The sequence below is a fragment of the Rutidosis leptorrhynchoides genome, chromosome 4 (genome assembly GCF_046630445.1).
Source record: "Rutidosis leptorrhynchoides isolate AG116_Rl617_1_P2 chromosome 4, CSIRO_AGI_Rlap_v1, whole genome shotgun sequence".
NCBI lineage: Eukaryota > Viridiplantae > Streptophyta > Magnoliopsida > Asterales > Asteraceae > Rutidosis > Rutidosis leptorrhynchoides.
In genome coordinates, this window is record NC_092336.1 from 637,555,912 (window position 1) to 637,564,970 (window position 9,059).

At 30.6% G+C, this 9,059-nt stretch overlaps 1 long non-coding RNA gene across 1 annotated transcript; it reads right to left on the bottom strand.

The window, feature by feature from the left end:
- Window positions 1-608: 608 nt before the first annotated feature.
- Window positions 609-3,555, bottom strand: LOC139904292 (uncharacterized). The gene is made up of 5 exons (XR_011778724.1): window positions 3,287-3,555; window positions 2,577-2,665; window positions 1,976-2,100; window positions 976-1,111; window positions 609-751 (listed from the first exon to the last, which is right to left on the bottom strand). It is a non-coding gene; the product is annotated as an uncharacterized lncRNA (long non-coding RNA).
- Window positions 3,556-9,059: the final 5,504 nt, after the last annotated feature.

The window sequence follows — 9,059 nt, forward strand, 5'->3', positions numbered from 1 at the left end:
CTTCTTAAAAAAATGAAGATAAATAGTTTAAATAAATGTTACGATATTTTATGTACTTAATTGTCACATATTGGTTACTTAAATAGTCAGAATAAGTATATGTGAGCAAATCACCCAAACCGTCCTATATTAAGCCATCTGGAATTTTTCCAATTATTACCCAACTGACCCTCCTAATTTTCCACCTATATGACAAGAGTATACAACTAAAAGCCCTGAAACACAGCTCACCAAATCATACGTGTACAGATTTGCAAGTCTCCATTTCAAATTCCAGTGGTGTCAAACTGTGAGCCTTGGATGATATTAATTAAAAATAATATATAACTTAGAGAACTATAATAACAGATAATATGAACACTGATATTTACACCAGATAATAAGCCCTGGATGATATCATTCAAAAGATTGGATATATCCAAATTGATAATCTTAGTGACCATTATGCATAATTTATTTTCAAACACTATAGAAGCTGACCAACATTAGATAAGTAGATGCACAGTTGGTATAAAAATATTTAGTATACTACAATATACTAAATTAAAATAACTTTTTTATTCAAAAAGCAAATCATATTTTGATAACAAAACGAAAACAGTGATCTTACAATGAAAAGGGGGCCAAGCAGGACCCAGACAGAACATTACACTCGAATAAGACTAACGGGAAAGTAACTGATATGAAACAAAACTACTACAAATACATGTGACAGCAGATAGCAACCTGCACAAAATCGCCCAGATAGCAACTGCAATGTCGAAGAATATCAGTTAATTGTAATGTCAATAATGCAAAACATGTTTGTTTATCACACATAATCAAATGAGAAACTACAAATGCGTAACTAAATAGAACTAATGACATTTAATAATTATGATAGTACTACTATTACTATAAAAATTGCAAAATTGTTTATTTCAATATATTAACTGGCTATAATAATGATGAACAATAGTCGTAAAAAATCGTTACCTCCCCTGACTTTCTTGGAAGGCTTTTTTTTTTCTTTTATAGTGGCGACAAAACGCTTGATCCTCATTTAAAAGGTACGTGTAACGATGTGAGCTCTATTTGCAGCTGTCAAAAGAGGGTAATCGTGCAAGAATCTCTCAAAAACCAAAAAAAAAAAAAAAAAAAAAAAAGATAAGAAAACATAACAAAAATAAGAAATTTACACTAAATTAACAACGATATATTTAATGAAAAGATAAAAGATATCAAATATAGTATACCCTCATAATCAAAACAAACAATTTAAAATAGTTAACCTGTTACTATATACATGTATACTTGAGTTATAAGTATTTAATGAACAAATAGATTGATACGGGTCAAAGTGTCTAAATGGGTTAAAGTTTGTAAGTGAACATATAAAAAGATATACGGAGTAGTAATTTTTTTACATCATGTTTAAGTTCAACAAAATAATGTAGAACCGGTCCAAGTGTCTTAATGGGTAAGGACATCACTTTCCTAATAAAAAGTCACAAACCGTTACAATGTATAGGAAAGGCTAAGCTACATATTGGTGTTAATTTCACAAGAGTTAATTGAGGTACACCACACCGTAAGCATCCATCTAGTCTGAACCCGTTTCAATCTACATAGAATATGTTTGTGTAAGTGTAGTTTCATTGAGTAATAAAACTTTAATAAGACCATAGCTTGCCCTTTTTCATCTGGGCCTCATAAAAGTTGACTCATTTTTTTATAAATACATATAATACTGATATTGCTGATACATATGTATAAATATATATTATTTGATTAACCATTGTTACAAATTTGTTAGGTGCACAGTACGAAAAATTAGATTACATATTAAGATCGTAACCAAGAAATAATCGGCTTGTATATCATAAATTCAATAATTAAAGGTATGACATAAGCCTAAATCGTGTATTAACAGTTAAACATATAGATGCTTCAACAGTTGAGTGTTACAAATATTCAGTCAATGGAACTTGCATACCTTTGTTATGTAAAGAGATGTTACTTGATCAACTGATAAGTATTGACCATAATTATTCACGCTCTTTCATAATAGCCTCATACTTTGACTTCAGCAAATTTTTATGGTAAATGGTTCAAATCAATCTGTTTCGCAAAATACATAAATAATCAGTTCAGTTTCAACCAAAATAAGGTTCAAATCACCATTCATGTTAACTGACTTTAAATAGTCACACCACCATTCATCCAAAAAGACTTCATAATATCCAAAAGTGTAATGAATTGACTTAAAGACTTCATAAATGGTCAAACTACCATTCATCCAACTGTGTTTTACAAACTACAATGAATTTACTATTTGATAAAGTGTGTTTTAAAAACTGCAATGAATTTTCATAAAATTCTATGTTTGACTTCATAAATAGTCAAACTACGAGCAAACACAATGAATTAAAGACTTAAAGAATTCATCCAACTGAATTGACTTGAGTACTTTTCTGTTTGACCAATACTAACAACAAACACGATTATTGAAAGAACATTCACTTGATGCATAGTACAACAATATGAAGAGTTTAAAACATATAAAGTAGCACTAAGATCCACAATAGACACGAAACCTGAGTGCATAAATGTTTTATGTGTTGTCGTCACCTCTCAGCGCGCGTCCTTTCTATGTTGTATTAAACGCCCAGCCATGTTTACGCTCCTAGAATAATTCATAATTCATATCTTACTCACCACCCATATTACTGTAAGAATTATATAAACTAAAAAAGACTAATAAGAAGTTAAAAAAACAAAGACGACAACATGTATATTATTGTACAACAAAATCTATATTACAGTTCTTGAGCCCACTTTGAATTGAGTTATATCACAAACTAATAGATATTGATCCAGTGTATTGTCAAAAATCAATATACTTATAAAAAAATTCATACCTTGCAACTTTTATATTTCATTGAAGCATTTTATTATACACTTGGAGCAAAAAAGTTATAAAAAGCAAACATACCTCATTGAACATCAAATTATCAAATTGAATAAACCATAAATTATATTAAAAATATCATCAACGCAGATCCGTCTAGTTCTTTCTTTACATAATCTAGAATCCTTGCCTAAAAGTCATAAATCTAATAAAAATATCAAGTGGTATAAACCATAAATATAATATCAAGTTGTATAAACCATAAATATAACAATCATCTAGTTTAACAACAAAAATGGGCATTGTGGTTTTAAATCTGAATTTAAATTAAAAAATTATCAGCAAAATTTAATCAATAAATCCCACAAAATCAAACGTCAAACATGGAGAACAAACCTGATTTATGGAGAACATACCATCGCACAAGACATGAATCTGGTACACCATCGTAGAAAGGAAAGGAGCTGCTGGTTATGGAGAAAAAAAACCCTAAAATTGATTCAATCCACTGGCGTTTCAATCGTGAAGGCTATGAACTTTGATTGTGGAAGATGATTCTACGGTCGCTCACCCGTGAAGGGTTTAATTCGTGGATACAGTAATTGAATAAACCATTGTTTAATAATTGTATTGTTGCCATCGCCAGAACAGACGAAATCAACAAAACCCTAATTGATATTGATATGGATGAAGGCAATTGAAACCTTAACTATTGCAGTATTTGAAGAAAAGGAAACTGAAAAAATGCATCGGGTTTTTTTGGAGTTTAATTTTAATTAAGTAGGATTAATTAACATAATTACATGTCAGCAAATAAATGAGAGGATTAAAGAGCTGTTGACACATGGGATTAACTTTCATGATTTATAATATGTAATAGACGCCCAGCCATGTTTACGCTCCTAGAATAATTCATAATTCATATCTTACTCACCACCCATATTACTGTAAGAATTATATAAACTAAAAAAGACTAATAAGAAGTTAAAAAAACAAAGACGACAACATGTATATTATTGTACAACAAAATCTATATTACAGTTCTTGAGCCCACTTTGAATTGAGTTATATCACAAACTAATAGACATTGATCCAGTGTATTGTCAAAAATCAATATACTTATAAAAAAATTCATACCTTGCAACTTTTATATTTCATTGAAGCATTTTATTATACACTTGGAGCAAAAAAGTTATAAAAAGCAAACATACCTCATTGAACATCAAATTATCAAATTGAATAAACCATAAATTATATTAAAAATATCATCAACGCAGATCCGTCTAGTTCTTTCTTTACATAATCTAGAATCCTTGCCTAAAAGTCATAAATCTAATAAAAATATCAAGTGGTATAAACCATAAATATAATATCAAGTTGTATAAACCATAAATATAACAATCATCTAGTTTAACAACAAAAATGGGCATTGTGGTTTTAAATCTGAATTTAAATTAAAAAATTATCAGCAAAATTTAATCAATAAATCCCACAAAATCAAACGTCAAACATGGAGAACAAACCTGATTTATGGAGAACATACCATCGCACAAGACATGAATCTGGTACACCATCGTAGAAAGGAAAGGAGCTGCTGGTTATGGAGAAAAAAAACCCTAAAATTGATTCAATCCACTGGCGTTTCAATCGTGAAGGCTATGAACTTTGATTGTGGAAGATGATTCTACGGTCGCTCACCCGTGAAGGGTTTAATTCGTGGATACAGTAATTGAATAAACCATTGTTTAATAATTGTATTGTTGCCATCGCCAGAACAGACGAAATCAACAAAACCCTAATTGATATTGATATGGATGAAGGCAATTGAAACCTTAACTATTGCAGTATTTGAAGAAAAGGAAACTGAAAAAATGCATCGGGTTTTTTTGGAGTTTAATTTTAATTAAGTAGGATTAATTAACATAATTACATGTCAGCAAATAAATGAGAGGATTAAAGAGCTGTTGACACATGGGATTAACTTTCATGATTTATAATATGTAATAGATAGATAATAGATAGATAGTATAATTAAATAAAATACTAAAAATACAATGTGAACACTAAAAACTTAAATCTATAAAATTAAAAAATCTTTTACTATTAAATACTAAAATATTTTAAGTTATTATTTAATAAAATAATAACTTAAAAAATGAAAAAAATAAAAGTGGTGGAATCTACTCTATAAGACTATAACACTTCATTATTCCATCACCGTTACAAACTCCATCACGCGATCGCACTATGATTATTTTCAAATAAACACTATATTACACAAAAATCTATATCACATCCTATCACATTATCAGCATTAAAAATGGTCTAACTTTACATATATAGAAGATAAATAATTTAAGGTCGTAAATTGTTACTGCGTAGAGGTAGGTGAGAGGTCAATCATATCTAAATGTGACATAATCCATGACAAAATCAACCTGACTCAAATATAATAACATCAGGTATGAATGATCCACTACACACATGATTGTTGCAATTTTTGTTACGGAGTATTAAATTAAAAGCTACTCGTATTAATTTTTGGGTTTGACAATATTTAATTAGAAACAAATGGTACTTATCTAATGGTACTTATCTTTTAAAATTCTTTTTAGTCAATATTTAATGTTGAAAAGGATATATAATTATTAGAGTAAAAATTATTTTACTTTGAATGTACCACGCATGCTTGCCTAAGTGGTCACTGAGGTGTTCAAAGAAGCACATTACCCGGTTCGAATCTTGGCAAACCCATTTCGTTCAAAAACGGAGTGTGACCGAAGGGTGCGTCTTGTGCTCAATTCATTCGGTATCAGGTCTCGCGCTCATGGGGCTTGATTATCCGAGGTTTACGCTTTATGGGGGAATCAATGTTCATAGAGGTTTTTTCGCTAATCCAATTTATTTATTTATTTATTATTATTATTATTAATATTATTATTATCTATATTTTCTATTAAAAATTTTAAAATGATGACATCATAATTAATCATAATTTTCTAAGTTTAAAAAAATTAAAAATAAAAAGGAAAATTTTTGAGGACATGTTGATGATGTAATAATTCTAATAAATTTTTGATTAAATATATTTTATATATGTTAATTAGTAATTACGGAGTAGAAAGAAAGAAAATGCAATTAAACATAATTTGTACAACTAAAAAATCTAAGTATTTTAATTTGGATGCATGTCAATTTAAAAGGGTTGCTAGTTACTACATGCCAGCTTGCTTACACACTAATAATGTGCCATTATATTTTATATTAATTCACCATTCTTTGACCACATGGGCTTTCCAGCTAGCATGCATCTTCCAAGTTTATATCAGCGATTGGATATTAATTAAAGAAAACCCAATTAGTTTTAAACCTAGTATCAGTAACTCGTTCTTGCTGTAATTAAGAATAAACAATCAACAAATTATTGCTGTAAGAAATAAGAATGAACAATTAATTGTTGACGAAAAATATATTATATTATAGTATTATATTATATTATATTTTATATATATATATATATATATATATATATATATATATATATATATATATATATATATATATATATATTTTATTTTTAAAAGCAAAATAGGAATTGTACCTGTACAATTTTCATTTTAATATTATATATATATATATATATATATATATATATATATATATATATATATATATATATATATATATATATATATATATATATATTCATTTAGAAAAAATTAGTTATAGTAGCAGTCGAAATTGGCGGATCAGTTTATAAGGCTGCTGGGTGGAAGCTTAAGATCGCAAGTTCGAACGTTCCTCCTTCCTGTTTTTTTTTGGGCTAGCGATTTTGAGCCCAACGCCGAATACTTGTTATCATTTATTTATTTATTTGGTATTTTCATAATTGAAAAATAAATGTGGACTAGTATATATTCATTTGAAAAATGAATGAACTGCAAAATTCAATTGATTTTGCAACTTTGAAAATCGATATTTTGAAACCTTAAATATTAAATATAGTAACCATTAAACAAGTGCAAGCACTAGATCAGTACTCCCTCCGTCCCAGATTAATTGTCCCCAGACAAAAAACACACAGTTTTAGGAAATCCCACTAACTTTATTTCTCCACCAATGAAATATCTTCTCTCTCCATATCCACCAATGAAATATCTCCTTTCCTTTCTATTTATGGAAGTAGACAATTAATTTGAGACATCCCAAAATGAAATACTGGACAATAATTTAGGGACGGAGGGAGTAGTAATATTTGTCTGATGTTTAACGAAGGGTCGCAACTCGCAAGCTCAATTCACGGGTCCATCCTCCATATTTTTTTCCTTTTTCTTTCTTTAATACTTTTTACCCATATTATCCCCCTTTTTTATAATTTCCATGTTGGTTTTAGTTTACTCGGCATGTGGTCTTGTTTCTCATTATCTCAAACTAGATGATTCGTATCCTTCATATAGATTATGTACATCCCCTGACCTATTGTTTCGTTAAAGCTCATCCTCTTAGTGTTAGAAATAGAAGGTTATGTATATTATTTGTGGAAGAGATGATTGATGATTTAGAAGTTTGATTTATATTGAAAGCTTTTCTTTTATTGCTTATTGAATTACTTTTTTGCTTGATTACAAATGAGGGGTGAAACCCTCTATTTATACTACTCAATGGAGTAGTCTATAATACTTCACAATCTACTAGCATCTAGATATTTCTTAGTATTATGATACTTCTAGACCTAGATATTTTATAAGATCATTCTACACACTTTCTACACACTTTGTCTACTACATTTTACAAGAAGTTTCTACATAATGGATTATGATCTTGATCCAAAAGACTTGATACTTGCAAGCCCAAATCCAAAACACATAGCCCAAAATCAAGTTTATTTTCCAACAGCCCCCCTTAAACTTGATTTCGTTACTCCGAGCATATTCCGTAATCTCTGAAACGTCTCGTGTTTTAGAGGCTTTGTGAAAATATCAGCAACTTGGTCACGTGACTTCGCGTACTTTATCTGCACCTCTTTATTTGTAACACACTCCCTTATGTAATGGTATTTTGTATCAATGTGTTTGCTTCGATCATGGAAGACTGGATTCTTTGCTAGAGCAATCGCAGACTTGTTATCCACATATATCTCCGTAGGTTCCTTTTGAAAAAACTTAAACTTATTTAGTAACTTCCTGAGGCATATTGCATGACAAGTGCACGATGTTGCTGCTACAAACTCGGCTTCACACATTGACAGAGTCACAATGGGTTGCTTCTTCGAGCTCCATGTGAACGCCGTATCTCCCATATAGAACACGAAACCACTCGTACTCTTACGATCATCTATGTCTCCAGCCCAATCACTATCACTGTATCCAACTAGCTTGAAGTGCTCAGAAGGCGAATAAAACAGGTCATAGTCAATCGTACCTTTGATGTAGCGAAGTATCCTCTTGGCCGCCTTCAAGTGATTTATTGTAGGTGCTTCCATGTATCGACTTACTAGTCCAACTCCGTAGAGAATATCTGGCCTCGTGCAGGTTAGGTACCTCAGACTTCCAACCAAACTCTTGTATTGTGTTGGGTCTACCAAGTATCCTTCATCATCTTTTGACAATTTGAGATTGCAATCCACCGGTGTGTTCATTGACTTGCAGTTATTCATCTTAAACTTCTTGAGCACCTCATTCGCATAACCTTCTTGGGATATGAATATTCCTTCTTTCTTTTGTTTCACCTCGATCCCAAGATAATAAGCCATAAGTCCAATGTCGGTCATCTCGAACTCCCGAACCATTGCTTTCTTGAACTCCTCAAACATTTTGGGATTACTACCAGTGAATATCAAGTCATCCACATATAGGCACACAATCATAACATCTCCTTCCTTGCTTACTTTGGTATAGAGAGCATGCTCATATGGGCATTTTGTAAAGTCATTTTGCTGGAAATACTTGTCTATCCTGCTATTCCATGCTCGAGGCGCTTGCTTCAACCCATATAAGGCCCTTTTCAATTTCAGCACCTTATTCTCTTGGCCTTTCACGATGTATCCCAAAGGTTGTTCTATATAGACTTCTTCTTCTAAGTGGCCATTAAGGAACGCGGATTTGACATCCATTTGATAAATCTTCCAATTATGCTGAGCCGCAAGTGAGATTATTAATCTTATAGTTTC